The sequence below is a fragment of the Lasioglossum baleicum genome, chromosome 6 (genome assembly GCF_051020765.1).
Source record: "Lasioglossum baleicum chromosome 6, iyLasBale1, whole genome shotgun sequence".
Classification (NCBI taxonomy): Eukaryota; Metazoa; Arthropoda; class Insecta; order Hymenoptera; family Halictidae; genus Lasioglossum; species Lasioglossum baleicum.
This window is the reverse complement of record NC_134934.1, coordinates 5,674,735-5,693,177: the sequence shown is the minus strand read 5'-3', so window position 1 is coordinate 5,693,177 and position 18,443 is coordinate 5,674,735. Positions and strand designations below refer to the sequence as shown.

At 41.4% G+C, this 18,443-nt stretch overlaps 1 protein-coding gene across 1 annotated transcript in view; it reads left to right on the top strand.

The window, feature by feature from the left end:
- Positions 1 to 18,443, top strand: part of Mcu (mitochondrial calcium uniporter) — an 86,602-nt gene that overhangs the window by 9,153 nt on the left and 59,006 nt on the right. The window lies entirely within an intron of this gene.

Sequence of the window (18,443 nt, the reverse complement as noted above, 5' to 3'; positions counted from 1 at the left end):
TGGCAGCAGTGTAATTAGGAAATTGAGCGATGATTCAGCGGCTTTAGAGCTTCCGTGGAACGTCGTTCGGAAAAAGTAAATGGGCTGATAAACCCAGCGGGGACCTTATCGGAGTTATTCATCTACCCGAAAGCCGGTTTATGGCTGTTAGGGTCGCGGAGGAGTCGATTGTGACGCACGGAAAATGACTTTCAAGAAAATCGTAGCACAGAATGAACAAAACTCACTATAGACCAGTTGGAATTCCTCAGATACTGTAAGAATATTTTTCCCAGTCTCCAAGAGCTGCCAGAAATGCAGAAACTTCCGTCGAATAAAATTGGTATAACAAAATTAACTGCACACTTTAAAAGCTCCTTGATTAAATCCGTGACCAAAACACTATGCACCGTTCTGATATAAAACAAAAAACGATAACACAATAAAACAAGCATAGCTGATTGCACCTGATGGATCAATTATTGATACACTTGTTTAATCGGCGTGCTAGAAGCTCATTGATTTTCTAATTAAGAGGAATAATTACCGGAACAAGACGGTCCGTTTGCGTTCTCCTCAAACTACAGTTCACGGAACGGAAAATGTCTCTTTGGCAACAGTTTTATTGAAAAAGTTTGCCAAGTAGGTCTCCGCTGTTCGAAATCGATTTATACTCTGTGCCGCAGACGGTGTACGACCTATCTCTCAGACGGAAAACGAGTATCAAGAATTATTGCTACGAGTAGCGTCGAACTTTTTAGAGGATTGTAATTTATGTAATATCTACGATGATCCTTCGCCAGCCAAAAATGCTTGGACGAATGGAATATTAAATATGATAATAACGATGGCTGCGTCAAATTTCATAAACTATAGCTAGCAGAGATCGAAGGCTGAATAATCGGAACCAGGTCGTAATAATTTGCCGGCATACATCAATGCAGTGTTTTCTTTTCATCTCGTGTCAATCGACCGGGATAATTGTGAGCAAACACTGAGCAGCTGTTAAAATTCAGAATCTTGCCTAATTTGTGGTGGGATGTACCTGATTCTGCACGAAAATACTGTAATTCTGAAAAAATTGAATTTATGCAAATCAATTTTAAAGGCTTCAAGAAATAATTGAATTCAATCGAATTTCAATCATCGATTCGCACACGTTGGATAATGCAACACTCACTAAGTAACTCTAGTTATATCTTAGTTATATAATAGTTAACTGGGCGCGACGAGTTGATTCGTCACTCGAGTTCCTTATCGCGTGTTTCAGAAACTTATGACTTTCTTAATCATTCCACGGATAGTCAGTACACAAAGTTATAGTCATCGCTACATTACGGTAAAATTGTTGCCATCAGGCTGGCGAGATTGCAAAAAAGTAATAAAACTACACGATCTACGAAACTTCACGGACCCGAGGATTCTTCTGAGATCAAGACTTCACTGTATCTCAAAAATGAAAGTACGCGACACGATGGTCCATTCGCAGGTCCATTCACCATCGTCATTTCGTAGATCGATCATTCTCGCAAAGCTTAGGTCGCATTTATTAATCTGGACCAGGATCAAAGTACGTGCCATTTCCGATTCAATCATTCGGGCAAACACTGTCCATGCTAGTTCAAACATTCGTTCACCGACAAAGGATTACTCCGACTGTCAGTTCTCTCTCTCGTAGCAGCGTTGGCGGACCCTCAGAAAGGATGTTCCCTTCTATTAAAGCTCTCGCGAGTCAACAAAGCCCGGAACACGTAACACGATTATTGCCCATCTTTCGCGGAATGGGCTGGGTATTTATCCGATTGCGTTATAACAACTAGCGTCATAATCATTTCCCTCTGCAGTTCCTGTACATCCGCTGCGCAATCGATACAGTACAGTCAATATCTAGATAAAACTGTTTGTTTCCGTATTCTTATCTCGGAAGGACTCCTGTTTGATCATGATAGCACTGATACTGTATCATCTCTGCATGCACTCACGTTTTTAAATCGTTAATTCGATTTGTGCACTGTTACTTCATCATGCTGTGCACTTTATACAGTTCGTTCGATAATATTATATAAAAAATCTCGTTTGACATCGACGTGTGCAGAAGATTGAGCTAGAACTATTTTGGTATACGATTTTTGTCGTTGATACATTCTTCTTCTTGATTTCGATGTAGTCCATTCATCACAGTCCTACAACTACATAAAGACGTGAAAACCACGTAACAATTTCCCTCTTAATTGTTCCCGGTACACAACTCTCGTTAATGAACACGCAGAATTGCAGAAGAGGAAGGCGATTCTCATTTTCACGTTTAACGACTGCAACAATCGCTTGTTAGCAGCGATAAGGAGAGGGGGTCGCTCTTAATTATTCTCGAAAAAAGTCGCCGGCATACTAATCGGGAATATAAAATTTCCCGAATAAAACTTACCGCATTTTCCTGTTTAACGAACGCATTGTTCTGTTATTTCCCCCTGTAGCTTTCAGCCGCCATTAGCCAGGGGCGGTAATGCGCGGGGCGGGGTCCCTCGTCGAGCAAATTAATTGCTCGGAAGAATCGGATGTCAGTATTGCGACTGCGAACGTCTGTTATTCGAGAATTAGTGCACACGAACACGAAATCTGCACACGCACGCCGTACGTTGTTAGACTCGTTACGGGGTTGTACAGGGGAATAGAGACTGCGGAGTCTGCGGCAGGCGCCATGGGCATCGATCTGTTCCACTGCGCGACCCCGAGAAACACCGAGAAACTCGCTCTCTCCGCCAGGATCATTCTTATCCGGGGATGAAACTTGCGATTCGTATACTTTATTCCTCCCTCGAACAAACCTCGGCTCGCCTATGGCCAAGTTTCACGCTAGAATGATCATCTGCACGCGACAGCGTCCACGCGATTCCGAAAAGACAACAGTCGCCGGAAAAATTTGTAGGTCAGCCCACCCGGACAGTAGGGTGCTCGAAGCATTTGCATAAACTGACGATTTAAATGGGCCAGTGCGCCTTCGATTTATTTTTTCACGGACGTTCCGAAGTTTGTTGAGACTCCGTTCCGGTTTTTTATTGAAGCGTTGTTTATGGATGACACGTTCGATGAGGAGGATGCGATTTTATGCGGTTGTAGAGGATGGAAGGGTCTCGTCGAGAGTTTTAGGACCTGTTTGTATTTTTTGTAGAATGGAGAGTTAGTGGATAACTTTCGCCCTCGTTTTCCTTTAACGTCACTTTTATCGGAACTTTTTGTGACATTGTTTGCGATAAATTTTATTAAATTAATATTAGTCGTAAAGATGGAAATTTCAGCAAAGGGGTGCCAAAATGTTACCTTCTGCAGCCGAAGCTAGTTTCCCGTGTGTTTACGATGTTTCTAACTAGTGCAGGATGCTCGAACACGTCCCTATCGATTTTGTCAGAATTATAGGCCATTGGAAGCAACTACTCCATTATCCGCACCCCATAAGTCTCCGGAAGCGCGATCATGAATCCTCAACTTGTCTCTCTTTAATAATAATGACACCAGACAGCTGGGATGCTTGCATGAACCCCTAGTCGTGTCTCTTTACGATGCTTACCCGGTGTGCAATTTATCCTGTTAGTAAACAACGACACACAAGCGCTTTTGATCACGCTTTTCAAGCAACCAGCAAAAACAAAATTTACAGCGCACGATATAATTCTACTGGAATTTTAAACATACGACGGGGAGCTCTGCAAATAAAACATTCGAAAATACCTCGCATAGCTCGCAGACCGTTTTACAATTTTATTCGTTCCCGATACAGTTGCAATTTAGAAGAATCGTGCAGTGTAAAGGATGCTTCAGTTTCCAATGCATCCAGGTCGATTCATTCGAATAAATTGCCTCAGAATGTTAAGTTGCTTTCGATTGATCGTATGTATAATTGATGCCCACATCTTTTTGCAAGCGTAGAGAACACGGAAATCGGGGAAAGAAAAGCCGAGCTACTTTCAGGGAATGAGGCTCGAGAGGCCACTTCCAGAAATCAGTGGCTTATGAAACAATTTTTAAATCCACCGCAAAGCCACCGACGCCGATCGAAGCCGCTCGCAAAATTATATCGTGCTTTTTAATTAGCGTAGAGTGAACTTGTCGGTGCCGGGAAACCACTCGTCCGGCTTAGCAGTAATTTTATTGTACGATTTGTAACCGTCCAAAGAGTCTCGAGGTTTCAAAGGGACATTATTAACCGGTGAAATTAGAATCGTTCTACTCCGTGCACGCCATTTCAACCGTGTTCAGCATGATTTTCGTGGAAATGTTATTTCTAATTCCGTATACAATTTGATTCCTTGCGGTAGACGTTTTTAATCTTGTATACAATTCCATGCAGCAGACATTTTTAATCGTGTACACTGTACACAATTAAATATGGAGATATTGACAAAACAGATATTGAATCTCCCTCATCCACTCGGGCACAGATTCTTATTAAATAAACATTCGTCGTTCTCTTGGATTTTCCTCAAGCTTATGTTGTTCCTGCTTGTGTCGTGAGTTTCACATTCTTCGAATGTACGTCGGACTTCCAATAGTTCAGCCTGGGTGAAATGGAGTTACAATTTACTTAAAATTGGATTTCCTGTGAAATCCTCTGCTCGAAAGGTAATTTTCTTTTTTACTTCCAGCGTACTGTGCTTCGTAGGATGTAGAAACGATCCCCGGATAGAGATCGTGGTCGAATTGATCGTGACGAGGCGTTCATTCTGTATCCTCGAAGACTTTTCTACGAGCAATGATCTACGAGATCCGTGATCCTCGCGGTCTTCTTCCCACCATTATAAGAAAGAAAAATATTGAGCGGAAAATTGAACAGTGATTAGAGGAAGTGCTCAATCATTTCTGCGCTCTGAGCAGACTTTTCAACAGCTTCCATTATTAGCTACTTCGCTCGGAAAAAATATTATACAGTAAAGTCGTGATCAAAAAATCTAATGACAAAAATAAATATTCTACAGTCTAATTATTCACATTCGGAAGTTCAGGAACGATTTAAACGTATAATTGTCTCGTTTATTTTTCATGTTCAATCGGAAGAATATCCCGAAGTGAAAGGTACAAGGAGCAATCGTATTGACGAGCGTCTGCATAAGTCCTTAAAGATGTTAACCATTGTGACTCTGTTTGAAATACGGTTCAAGCAACAAGAAATCTTTATCCGTGAGAAGGAGACAATTTTCGTCTCCGACGTTCTCGTTAATGAGACGCCCCTCTCTCTCCCTCTCTGTCTCTCTTTCTCCCGCTGGAAAACTTTGTCGGAAGATTTCCGGAGGAGGCGTTGAGAGCTGACTCAATAATTCATGGAGGACACTCGGCGCTGCAACCAAACCGGGATCTCGATCATCTTCATAATGGAATTTGCTTCACACCCTACTGGAACGTGCATTATTTCCCTGACATAGGTCCATATCGTCGATCTTTGATGCAATCGACACGGGATATTGTGGATTGTTCGATTAAAACGTAATTTTCCAATCTTCCACGCTTTTAAATCTTTTCTTCGTTCGGTGGTCCTTTCGGCGAAACTTTCTCCATTATCGAAATTCGTGGCCCGGAAATTGGAGCTGAAACTCGAGTTTTAGACCATCTGAGATCACCTGAGATTATATATTGGGGAATTATACTTCAACAAGTTGATCATCCCGCAATCACAAAAATTGTGTGAAAAACTTGATAATTATCTCTATGAAATAATTACAGCATTTTCTTCGAAACTTGTCTTCAAGATTTCCCTCAGAAAACTTTGATTATTTCCATGCATAAATTGTTCAAAACCCAACCTGTATAATACCGCGCAATTAGTACTCGCGATTGGAAAATATTTAATTTAGCAACAGAACGCGAGAAGTCTCGAGTGTGCTAATTGAACATATTAAGTTTAATGAACCGAATGAAGTGGGAGTTGAGCGGATCCGAACTAGAACTAATGTAACAAGCGCTCGGCAAGTGGGGACTGAATAAGACAGTGAGACAAGAGAGTGAAACAGCGCGTAACGGGAGGCCGAAGGAAGTGCAAGGAGGTGTCATTCAAAATTAACAAAAAGCACTATTCAATTTATAATTAAACCGCACAGTTTCGTATCAATCGAAAGTATATCTATGTCATGAAAGTGTATATTGAAATCGCTACGTGAAATGTGTGAAAAGCTCGTCATAAAAATGTTTTCATTGAACATAAAATGCTCAACGAAAATAAAAGAAACGGAAGAAAAAAGAAAAGATGAAAAGAAAAATGGTCCATTAAAATTTAATTATCTCTTTTTTTCACTTTCTTCTTTCGTTCCTTTGATGTTTATTGCTCTCTCATTCAGGCACATCTTGTTATAAAAATTGCGAGAAGTCTAAATAAATTCAGTCCGGTTACTGTCTTTACGATTTAGCAATTTAATCGTGAATCGAATAGTATATACGTATGTGTTGCGAGCTGTCGATTATCTGCACATTTAAACCTCGTTTTCGAATTCCCAGTGAATTGGGGTATTCCTGTGAATAAATACGAAGTTCTGCGACGTTTGGAACATTATTTTCACGACGCAATTCTCCGTTTAATATCGCAACAGCCGAGCCAACTTCAGGTGCAGATATAATAAACCGTGCACCGGTGAAATTGCAAATAGGCTCCCCCGGTCTCGTTTTTCCGTCGTCCCTCCCTATCTGCTCTATTTTCATATTCCCCGGCTGATGTTTGCAACCAATTTCGCGCGATTAATACTCTCGTCGCCTGCAGTTTCGCTTTTACGATGAATTAGCGCAGCCTGAATAGCCCGTCGATCAAATCAAACTTGCATTGAGAGCCGAGAATTCGAATCGCCGATAATCATCATTTCCTTGCGACTCGCGTATTGCTTGTATCCACGAGCTGTCGAATAAATTATACTTCGGTCGCGAGAAATTCGTCGAGAAGAATTATACAGTCGGAAAATATGAACGGCATTTATGCATTCATGCATAAAGCTTCATTTGCGCTTCAATCTGCATATTTGAATTTTTACAACGAGAACTTCGATTGACATTCACGTGATGGAAATTTGGCACACCGCTTTGGTGTGCAGATATCTCTTGGAATTAATCGAAATTGATTCTCGCCGATTTTATTCGATTCTAATTCATTTAATATTGTATAGGGTGAAAGGTTCATGCTACGAATGAATTCCTAGAGGAACAAATTTTTAAATTCAATCGAAGCCACTCCTCAAGAGCCACTCATTTTTCACTGAGCTATCGATCGAGATTTCTCAATTTCTAGACATGATCTCGAATTCTTCAGAGTATAAATGGCCCTGTCATAAAGTGCGATCTTCAAGCTTTACTTTAAGCCCTCGGAAGTTCAAAACTTCCGACGGGAACGCATCTCAAAATTCACTTGAAGCCACCTGTCGAAACCCACTCATGCGTCATTCTCCTAGCCTCCAATATTCATCGATTTCCCGGTCGTGTTATGGAATTTTCCTTCACCCGAAATGTACCTATCAGAAAATACGATTTTCAGCTTTAACATTCGCCCGGAAAACTCGAAAAATTCCCAGCAAAATATATTACGGGATTTAACGCAGCGATGTGCGGAGCACTTGTACCGAAAAACGTGAGATCCCATCTATACAAAAAACGTGCTCGTAGTTATCGCAGATGTACCGGATCCCTCGTATCTGCAGCTCGATATCTAGAATCCTCGCGGGAAAGCCTCCGGTGGATTCAATATAATCGTGTCACGATCTTGAACGTGTCGCCCGAAAAACGCGGACAGAAGAAGATGGAATAGAGAGTAGTAGGAAAACCTCGAGCGCTTGGTAATGGTCTTGACAAGGCGGGTACGAGGGGAAGAAAAACCGTGGAACTTCGAGCTATCTAGAAGTTTGCCGGGTATCTAAACTGTTCTCTCGCAGTGCTGATCTCCAAAAGAAGAAGAAGAAGAAGTATCGCCCGTAAGCCTTTTATAGGGTCTCGATGAAAAATACAGCGGAGCCAGGTCCGTTCGTCTTCACGACGTGTTTTGGATAAGGAACAAGAGGAAAAAGAATGAAGAGACCTTGTGTGTGTAGCTACCTTTATAGAAATGTGATCCGGAGAGAGGGAAAACACTCCTTTGTCCTGGGGATCAAACATCACCCGGAAGTCATCTCCATAATAGCGTCCTCGGGGGCTAACTGTTCGCTAAAATATGCTGGCCCTTCCTCCGGCGAATTTTCCTCTGCACTGTTGATCCCCTAATCTCCACCCTATTTCGTTGCGTGTCGACGTGACTATCCAGTCGGTTTAGTGTTTAGTATCGTCCGTGCTGCGACCTCCAGTTTGTGGAGAATTCATCTGCAGTGATAAAGAGGAAAATTAACGGAGCTCATAGTTTATGGAATATAACGGGTGCCTTTCAATTTGGAAATGAAACTGAAATGGAGTATGACTGAGAATTTCTTATTCGTGATTTTTAATACTCGGACGATCCTTAGAAGTAGCTCTACGAGAGGTCCTAGGACAATACTTCAACCATTTTTGCTCCACACTTTAAATCAGTGTCTCAATTTTTCATCTGTTCATAAGAGTAGAATAATGATTAGACTGCGGATCTTCATGTATTTATAGCAAAATTGAGTAGATGAAATTAAAAATTGTTGGACAATTTTAAACATTGAAGACGTCAATACCGATTTCTCCTCTATTAAAATCATTAAAGGAAGAAGTAACATTTAAATTGGTTTCTATTTCTTACAATCAATGCAGATAACTTTTATTTTGCGAAAAAACACGGAATACACGCAGTTTCGCCGAAAACGCCTACGGAATCCGAAATGAACGGAACACTGCTACAAACTTTCAATTCCCGGCGCATATTTATGTCCTACAAAGGGATTCAGGAAGTTAGGGTGTTTTCCCGACGGCGCTCCACACACACACACATATATATATATCCTTAACCTTCCCCCAGAAACTTTCCACCCCTAGTTTCTGCAACTTTCGTTCCCTCAGACAGTCTGAGTACAAGACTGCCGCGGAAGCCTCTAAGCACGGGAAATCGATTACCAGGAAGAGAAAATTCGCGACACCGTTTTCCCGGCCGTTTTCCCGTTCGAATCAGATCTCAAATAACTTGCTTTTCCGAATCGCGGGGAAATACGGAAACCGATTCCCCGTCAACTCGTTATAAAACGTCGCCGGGAGTTCACGACTCTCCTCCCGTTGGAAAAATGTCTACGAAAGGGGGTGAGGAGAGTCGAACTCTCCTCGTTTCTGCGCGACCCTTCCGTATTGCATTACGTTCCTCGTTTAAACCCAAGATTGCAGATCTCGGTAGATTGCAGCCGGCATTTAATCAGCAAGCTTCCCTCGGTCATGTCCTACCTGTAAGGAAACGCAACATGTTCCGATCGAACACGCGAGCTTCATTTCTTGTCAGACGCTGCCGTTGAACTCTTCGGTGGGAAGTAAAGCGTGAATACAGGCGAGAATTACGGCATCAATTATTTGATCACATTTTGTAAAAAGTTCTTAAATTCATTTATTATTTTGATTTATATTGCACTCCTGCTGTTAAACTCTTCTATACTTTCTTTTACATTAAAGTATGAATTATTTTATCGTAAGTTCTTGTACATTTTCATTAATTCGTGAATGCATGAATAAAATCATTTATTAAAATCTCAATAATTTAACCATTTTATGTAAGAAATCCTTTTTGAACTCCTGTTGCTAAACCCTTCCACATTTTAATGAGAATTAACCGAGGAATCTTATGAATTTTTAAAATAAAAGTATGAGTGGGATCACCCCGATCAAGGAAAAATTAAAAAGTTCTCCAAACACAAGATAGCTCGCGAAACTTGCTGAAGACGTTATAAAGCTGGGCCGGGCAGCGAAGTAAAACAGCTGCAAATTAAGTTTAGATGCGAGATTACAGGGTCGTCGCTCAGATAATGAAACCTTGGAGGAAAGTATGTTCATTACCGCGGTTCCTGCGAATCGAGCAACGTTGCCTCTGGCAGGAAAATTGCATCGGCCTGCGTCCTGTTTAATATTTCACCGAAAGTTCTTATCGTCGGGGCCCGTCGCGTCGCGAAAATTTAAAATCGCGGCCAGGACCAACTTCTCTGAAACTGTGGCCAGTTAAAATGGATTTCCCAGCGATCGGGGTCGATCGATAGAATACTCGCGGAAATGGGGTATAGCTTTTCATTCCGTTGACCAAGTTTTCACGGGGGGGTAAATGGGTCACTCGGTGTGTCGGTCGATCATAACACCGCGCAACACCGACAACGCCGCACCGCCGTCGGTTCGCATGGATTCAAGGGAAACCGTAAAATATGGTTTACGAGACGATTCTTGTGTTCGTCGACTCGGACCAGAGTCGCATGCGAAATTTCGGTCTCTGTTCCGCTGGCTTTAGCGAGTCCGAATTCTGGCCGACTTTCAAAACGAGAATTCCGAGACGCGCGGAACGGTCCGACCATGCTTTATTATTACCGGCGTCGTCGTAAAAATAATTCTTCTATTTTCACGAACCTCCCCCACGCCTCGCCCGACGCCCACGCGAAGTCACTTCCAGTCCAGAGTCACCTCAGCAATTTTTTTTCATTTTGTTTGGCCATTCGACCGACGGAAATAAATTCTGTGTATACTTTGCATTCGCGTTGTGTTGCGCATTGTATTTATTATATTTTGTTGTATTTATATTCTCCAGTTTTCCACGTACAGTACAACTTTAAACCTTAATCTTGAAAAACCCTCGGGTCCGGGCTGTTTGACCTCGCTAATCACAGAAAAGGACAGCGTGTGTAAACACGGATCGTGCGGCCAAAGGCGCACTACATACCGTCAATTAATCCACTAAATATAGTGGTTTACTCACCCTACAATTAAACCACTGAAATGAGAATTGGAATCATTAATATTTATGTACAAAGAACCGTCTTAAAAACCAGCTTGACTTATTTTATTATAGTTTTCCTTTTGCCCGGGCGTGTACCGTCAATTTATCATTCTGGAACGGTAACGCGTGCGGTTTCCCGCGGATACCGTGGTTACCAAACGGAGGCGACTCTAATCGAGCCAGACACATCGTGCGCTAAAATTTTAGTGTTAACGTGGTCTGAGTCGTCCAATATTCGATACTTCTCCTCCCTCAGGGAATTAGCGACTGCCCGAGGTAATTATCAAGGGTTCGGTAATTGGAAAAGGAAGAGCAATTATCTGAAGAACCGGAACATCGAGGATTATGCATTCCAGATATTTAAACGACTGAATGTACCAAATAATATTTCTTTTTGAAGGTCACTTTCGAAATTGTCTGTATTACCATCTCACTATCTAACCGATTCAACAAATGCTCCATCCGTCGCTAACAAACTTATCCCAGTCCGAATCCTGTCCTATACAAAGTCCTAACGCGTCATACAAACAATCAAGCGTGTTAATTACAGCTCGGAGGTCCTGGGAATTTGTTTATTTGTCCCGAACCGGGTCATACCCGGTGATCAACGATCCAGCAGATGGACAGGTGGTAATCCTGTCTGTTGTCTGCCGGTGAAATTGGAAAAAGCTTTTATCACAGTTCATTCAAACACGCGTCCCCTCGTACCACTGTTTATGCTCCGTATCATCGATTTCCTGTCCACAATATCGAAGCAACAAATACTGACGGCGAATACGATTTCCGTTTCGTCTGTTCCTCGGTCATTCTCGTACTCGATAGTCCAAAAAGATAAGAAAGCAAATTTTCGTTGAGCACGAAATTGGACAGTTCGCATTCGAATGTAATTTTCAATAAAATTTTCTCGAAACACGAATCAGGACAAGGAACTGTTTTTCTACGGAAACTGCTCGGTCGGAGGAACTTTCGGAAGAGAAAACAACCTCGGCTAGGCGAACGCTATTGAATTCGCCGGAAACTCGAGCAAACATCGGCCCCGTGCGTCGTGAAAGGCTGCAATGAAGATTCATGAACGTTTTAATAAAACATAGGACGTGAAGTCACGGCCGACTAATGAATATGCATTGCTCGTAGTGTATTAGATCCCGGTTCTAATTCATCCTGTGATCAAACTGCGAAAGTCCTGCGGTCTCTATGCATTAGAAGTGTTCTGAAGTCGGTTGTCTTTAAACATCCTGACAAAAACCTGCCTCCATCTACTGGGTGGAACTCTTTACTGGAGGGTTCTATTGTCCTCGTTTACCGAGACAAAAAGCGGATTCGAGCTTAATCCTTTTAAAACGACTGTCACCTGAGGTAGTCCAATTATTTCTTCTCAACATCGACATCTTTAACTTGTTACAATTCTTAACGGAAGAATGAAATGTGTGCGTGGCTCCTGTCTCTTGCAATCGATACAGGAAATCTTTATTCTGCATAAAAATCCGCAGTCGAAAATTGGAACTTTGATATATGTATTTCCAATACTTAAAAAATTCGCCCGAATCTGCGGATGCAATTTCCAATATTTTAAAGAACCCTCATCCACAAAGATTCAAAAAAGCATTCCCGTTTTCAGATGGAATTTAGCAACTCATTTTGAAGTAACATTGAAGCAACATTTAGAACAATTGTTTACACACCCACAAAAACGAAAGCGTTCTGCACCGGCGGCGCATAATCCGAAGTCATATGCAATTCCTATCGATTGTTCCGTTCTGTTTATTCATCGAGCACCTTTGATCTACTCCTCGCATTCACCTGGCCGCGACTAAAGCCGCCGATCGATTTCCGTGCACGGTGTTTCTATTTACCAAAGTTATTTGTACATACTGGCCTCTCGCTGTTGTTCGATCTCGAATTTTACGATGTTCCGGTGCTTTTTCGCCGAAGTACGCAAGCTGCAATTTCCCGCCCACGCCTTAACGCGGGAAAGCTGTTTGGAAAACTCGATTACAGGAAGTTTGCCACGCAGATGCGAGGATTATTCTGTGTGCTGGATAGCAGTTACCGGCGGATTACCGACGCAACGAACTTTACCTTCTATTTTCTCCCGGCGAATAGATTGTCCGAGAAACAACGCCTGTTGGTTGCAGATTGATCGAATGCAGTTATGCATTGAGTGTTCGTGTTATTCGGGCGAAGCAGTTGTTTGCGATTTCAGGGAAACGCTGAAATAAAGTTTTCTACGAATGTTTGAGCCGGTTGCCAGATATGTTTCCGGACGATCCATTACGCGATACGGATCTACGCGCGGAATGTTGCGGACCTGCAACCCCGTTTCCCGCGATTAATTGCGAGCGAAATGGCGAAGTATTTTGTGGAACTCGTTGCGTGATACGTGCATTTTGCTGCGTCCGTTCGTTTCGACTACGGTGTTACGTTGCATCCAACGTTTGTGCTACTGACCGGAGATTAAAAACCGGGCATAGTCCGCAAGCTGGAACAGTGAAAAGTTAGTTTTGTCACAGGTTGGCGCGAAACGTTAATTCGTTTCATGATAGGGAAATTACGAGGTTTGCGAGAATCCTTAGGACCATTTTATACACATCTTCGTTATGACACTGCATCGCTTGGACCATTTTTACACAATTTTATTATCATTGATGATGTTCAAGACTATTTACTGCTTTCTTTTTAATTCAGCATATTTTTCGTGTCGATCCTAATACAACTAATTTAATCACTAGAATATCTTGATCAAAATAGACCCAGGTGCCGCCGTCGGAGGGTTAAACATGCCGTGGATGTGGAAGTGCATTGAATGAACTGTACCTTTATGTTTTAATGAACTGATCATATAGTTATACGAGTGCTTCTTTATGAAGCTTCGCAAATAACGAATTAAAAATATGTATAAATTGCATCTTCGATCACATCGAATTTCATTTAATTCGTACATGAAGGGGTTAAAGACAGAAAGAAGCTGGAGTATATCTTCAGTAGTTTGGGTGATTGACACCTACAATTTTTATTTTGCACAAAATTCGACAGTCTACTTAAGACATATTTTCGTACACAGTGGCATCCTTGTACCAAGAAGTATTCAACAGTGCAGCCGACGCAATAGTTAACATTCCGAAGGATCTCACTCGGCGACAGACAAAGAATCACAGATCATGGATCATATTTTACGAGTACATCAACGTCCACGCGTGGACACTGGCTTAATATTTGGCAGCTGGCCAAGACTGTTCCCAGGCCTGCGAAACGTAGCTCACGTGATCGACTGTCGCGGAATAAATAATCCCCAGGCTAATGGTCTCATGCGGTTCAACGATCTATGTACCTAGAAACCGAAACCCGGAAGCTGCTTAATCAAACGTTTGATTAACTACATTAATCTTTATCAATTTTACTACGTTTTTATTAACTCGCTTTTTTGTCTGTCTGTTTGTCTGTTCGGTACAAATTTTGCAAATGATTTTAAACTAACTTCCCGCGATGAGCTATCTTGCCTGTCTGTTCGTTAGGGTTAGGGTTCCGTACGGAACCCTATTACTAAGCTCACGCTATCTGTCCATCCATCTGTCTGTCCTACCTTTAAAAGGCTGTAACTTTTGAACCATAAGATTCATACATAAGAATATTAATCCTGGATTATAAAATACTAATGTCAAGTATAGGTACTTATAAATTTTTCAGAATCTTCTGTTCCTCCGTCGGATCACCTAAGTCCTAAGTCACTAACAATTTTATTGCACTGCGAATGATATGAACTGTTGTGTGAGTTTTCTCAACGGCTGCTACTCTCTACACTCCTTACTATATTATCTTGCGCCCCACGTTTTTCGTTTTAAATCTTGCAAGTATTTTCATAGCTATTAAAAGTTCACAATCACAAATTTTCAGGACTATCTGTATGGGGTTAGGAATCCGTATGGAGGTAGGAAAAATTATTTTATACTTGTTAGTCCGTCTTAAAAGCGTGGTATATCAAAAATTTCTGTTTTTATTTAAATAATTTTTGAATACTGCGGTTTGTTCATAATTTAAGAAAGATATTGAAAATAGGCCAACACATTTAAATCACATCCAAGTATATTAAAGAACTGCATAATAGAAACATCTTCAACCATCCCCACCACATCAGGATCAGGATCATAGTGGGGCGACGACGTTGAACCAATTATTTCCCTTCGCACTGCCGATAGACCAAACAGAAAGCACTTCTCCAGGAAGAAAGGCTCGAAAGGAAGCTTCATTAAGACGATGGGCTTTTATCGCAATTTCCCAGGTTGCCGTGCGACATTACACCGAAACGACACTTGGAATTACAGCGCGAACCTCCGGCGAAGTCAACGACGAAGATGACGGGAATAATTAAATTTTCACGCCGGCACTATTTCCAATTTCGCAGAATAAGGCGCTCGAGCTTTTAATCGTCTCCGGCAAACCGAAACAAGACGGACAAATTAAAAGAAAACGTTCAAGGGAAAACCTCGTTGAGATCAAGAGATCATCCTCGGCGATCTTGAAGGATGAACAGGCTCTCGAAGGATCTCAAGATACCTGAAGGAGGCCTGCACAGTCTTTGTACACATTTAACCCAATTCCCAAAGTTCTTTGTCCCAGTTGCGGAGGAGAGAAGAGAGTTAGAACGCAATTCAAACACTCGTTACGCGCTTTTGGAGATTGGGGAACTGGAGACACGCGCTGCGAGGAGAAACTAACAAAGATCAGCATTAACCATTCGGGCGCGATGGTTCGGCGAAACTTTCTATTGTCAACGCGGAGGCGGTGACTTTTCGACTGCCATAGTCTCGATTCTCTCAAATTTCCGGAGCCTTTTGGTGCCGGAGATTTGATTTATAGTCCTCGAATACCTGCTGTTCCTCCCGATTTTATTTTGCGGTGGAACGTTTCGTTTTGAATATCGTAGAAGCGTGCTGGTCGATGCACAATTTTCTTGCACGATTTTGTGCCGAGACGTCTTTCTCGCAGATTCTAAGATCTTAATGTTCCCTTAAAATCTTCGATCCAGCAATTTCATCGTGAACGTTATCAATCTGGAGCTCCGACCATCTTTCATTGTCAGAAGCCATTAGTCATGGCACGAGGAAAGTGGATGACTGAGCTTCTGGTTAAGTAAAGCTAATATGTACTTACATATCGCGTGTTCAAAAGAAGTGATTTCTTATTTCTCTAGGGAGTTGAGAACATCGTAAGTAAATCGACCGCAAAATGGCATCACGAAGTCTTAGGGAGACCCAGAAAATTGTGTGCATTCATATATTATATAATTTTGATCGAATTGATCAATCTTTTATTCAATTTCCTACGAAATGCAAATTCTCTGAATCGATTTAAAATGACATACATTATTGTCATACATTATTCATACGTGATTTACCTATTCTTGTTACAACTTCGTAAAATTCGCGCTCTCTCTCTCTCTCTCTACGATCGCAAACGACCCTAAAATCGCAATCAGGCGTCTAGCTTGTTACACATCGATGAGAGAGTAACGTAAAAATTCAGTTGCAAACGTTTTATAGGTCACGCTTATAGAATATTGGACAATTTTCTGTAGATATGTATTTTTGTAGGGCACATTTCGCATTCGATACAGGCGTCGGTTTACGATGCCAGCTGAAGCGCTTGACATCAAAATGGATACGCACTGCGGTACCATTCCGGTAAAGTAACGACACCACGTGGTTGCCGTTTCACGTATCATTTTCACGGTGCCTCATCCTACTTCCCTTTTGATCCTTCACCAAACATAGGTTCGTCGCAATTAACCCTTTACACCACTATATTAAGCCAGGTTCACGATGAACGTTTTAATTTCAACATCTCGATGAAGCTCCCTCTAAATATGTATACATCCACCGAACTCTAAAGAAGATTCACATGTGCTCAAGATTGAGCTCATTTCGATTTTGTACGACAATCATTTCCGACAAAAACTTTCGTATAACAACATTATAAAATAGAAAAAACTGTAAAACCTGTGTTACTCGACAGGTGGTTATAATTAATCAGTATTAAATATAAATGAAATTCTATTTCTTTGTCATCGGTGTTTATCCACTTGAATGAATGAAAGCGATGTATAAGATAAGTGTGCTGTGTCCTGTGGGAAATGATTGATGACAAAGGAGTTTTGGTATGTGACACTGATGGTGAAAGGAGTTGTACATATTTAGTATGAGGGGTTGAATCGTAGGAAGCCAGGGAACATCGAGGTATCGGAAGTGTAAAGCGAGAAACTTGGTCCTTTGACTAATGAGTCTCCTTTGAGATCGCGAACTTTTGTCGGCATCGAATGGTGTCACGACCCTGGCCGAACTCCAGTTTCAACGTGACCCTACGGTGACCCCGTATCCTGGATGCCAGCCAGACGTCTCCATACGTTGCTCGTGACGAGTTTATCCGCGCAAAACTAATCTCGTTGTCTCTCGATACGTTCTCGGCGACCACTGTTGCAGTTCCATGTGACAAATCCACTTCCGCGCTCGAAAAAAAAGAAGAGCGAAAACGTTTTGCGCGAAAGTTTTTCCGCTTGTACTGCTCGAGAACTTTCTGTCGGGTGCAGGACAGCAAAAACTGTTGACGTTGACTTTTTAGAACGTGTGGCGAATTCCAGAAAATGTTCTGAACGTTGCTAAAGTTAGTTTTTTAATTTAGAGATTGGACCTGTATTTTCTATCGATTTCATACATTTCATAAAGGTTCTTGGAGAGTTGCACTGCGTTTTTTTAAATTGTTTTATCAACAAATAATTGGTCGAACAATTTTACTTTCATTTTATTAGACTGTTTTATTACTTGAAAGTGATGAGGACGATTTTACTTTCACTTTATTAGACTGTTTTATTACATACTTGAGAATAATATGATCCATCTTGTTTTAATTTTATCAGCTCGCTTCACCGATTGAGAATAACATGAATTATTTTATTTTTACCTCTAGCAAAAGAATTAAAAATCTCAATAATTTGTTTTTCCAAAATACTATCGATTTTTTTACCTGTATCACCGTAACGCCAACAGAAAAACTAATTTAGTAAAACGAAGGGCAGGCCTGTCTAAGAGTGCTATTGAAAGAGGGTAATCTCCGAGGTTAAAAAATTTCATTTGCAAAAGGTTGCAAAAGTTTCATATTTGGCAGAAGAATTTACAAGAGTCCGATTTTCATTATCTTCTTACAGTTTCGAATCTTTAGGAAGTTTCTTCATTTCCGTCTTAGCTCCCCTGTCTTCTACTTCCGAAAGTGTAACCTGAGATTCGATAGCAGTCGGAATTTCATTCTCGCAACCGTGATTCACCCGGTAGTTTGTATCTCGCGGAATACCGTGTCCCGTGTTTGTTGTCCGAGCGCGTTAATTAAACGCAAATAACAGATGAAACGGTTTGCCAAGAAAAGCAGTAGGATTCGGTTTAGCCGTGTAGTCAATTCGATATACTGTTTACATAAGTACCGGGAACATACTGAATGCGAACATACGCGTTTCAAACAGTTTTCTCGCTTATAAATATTTTGAAAACGGAGGTGCTGTTGCGAAATTTTCACGCGATCTTTATTAATCTTTTTACGTGAATCTTCCTTT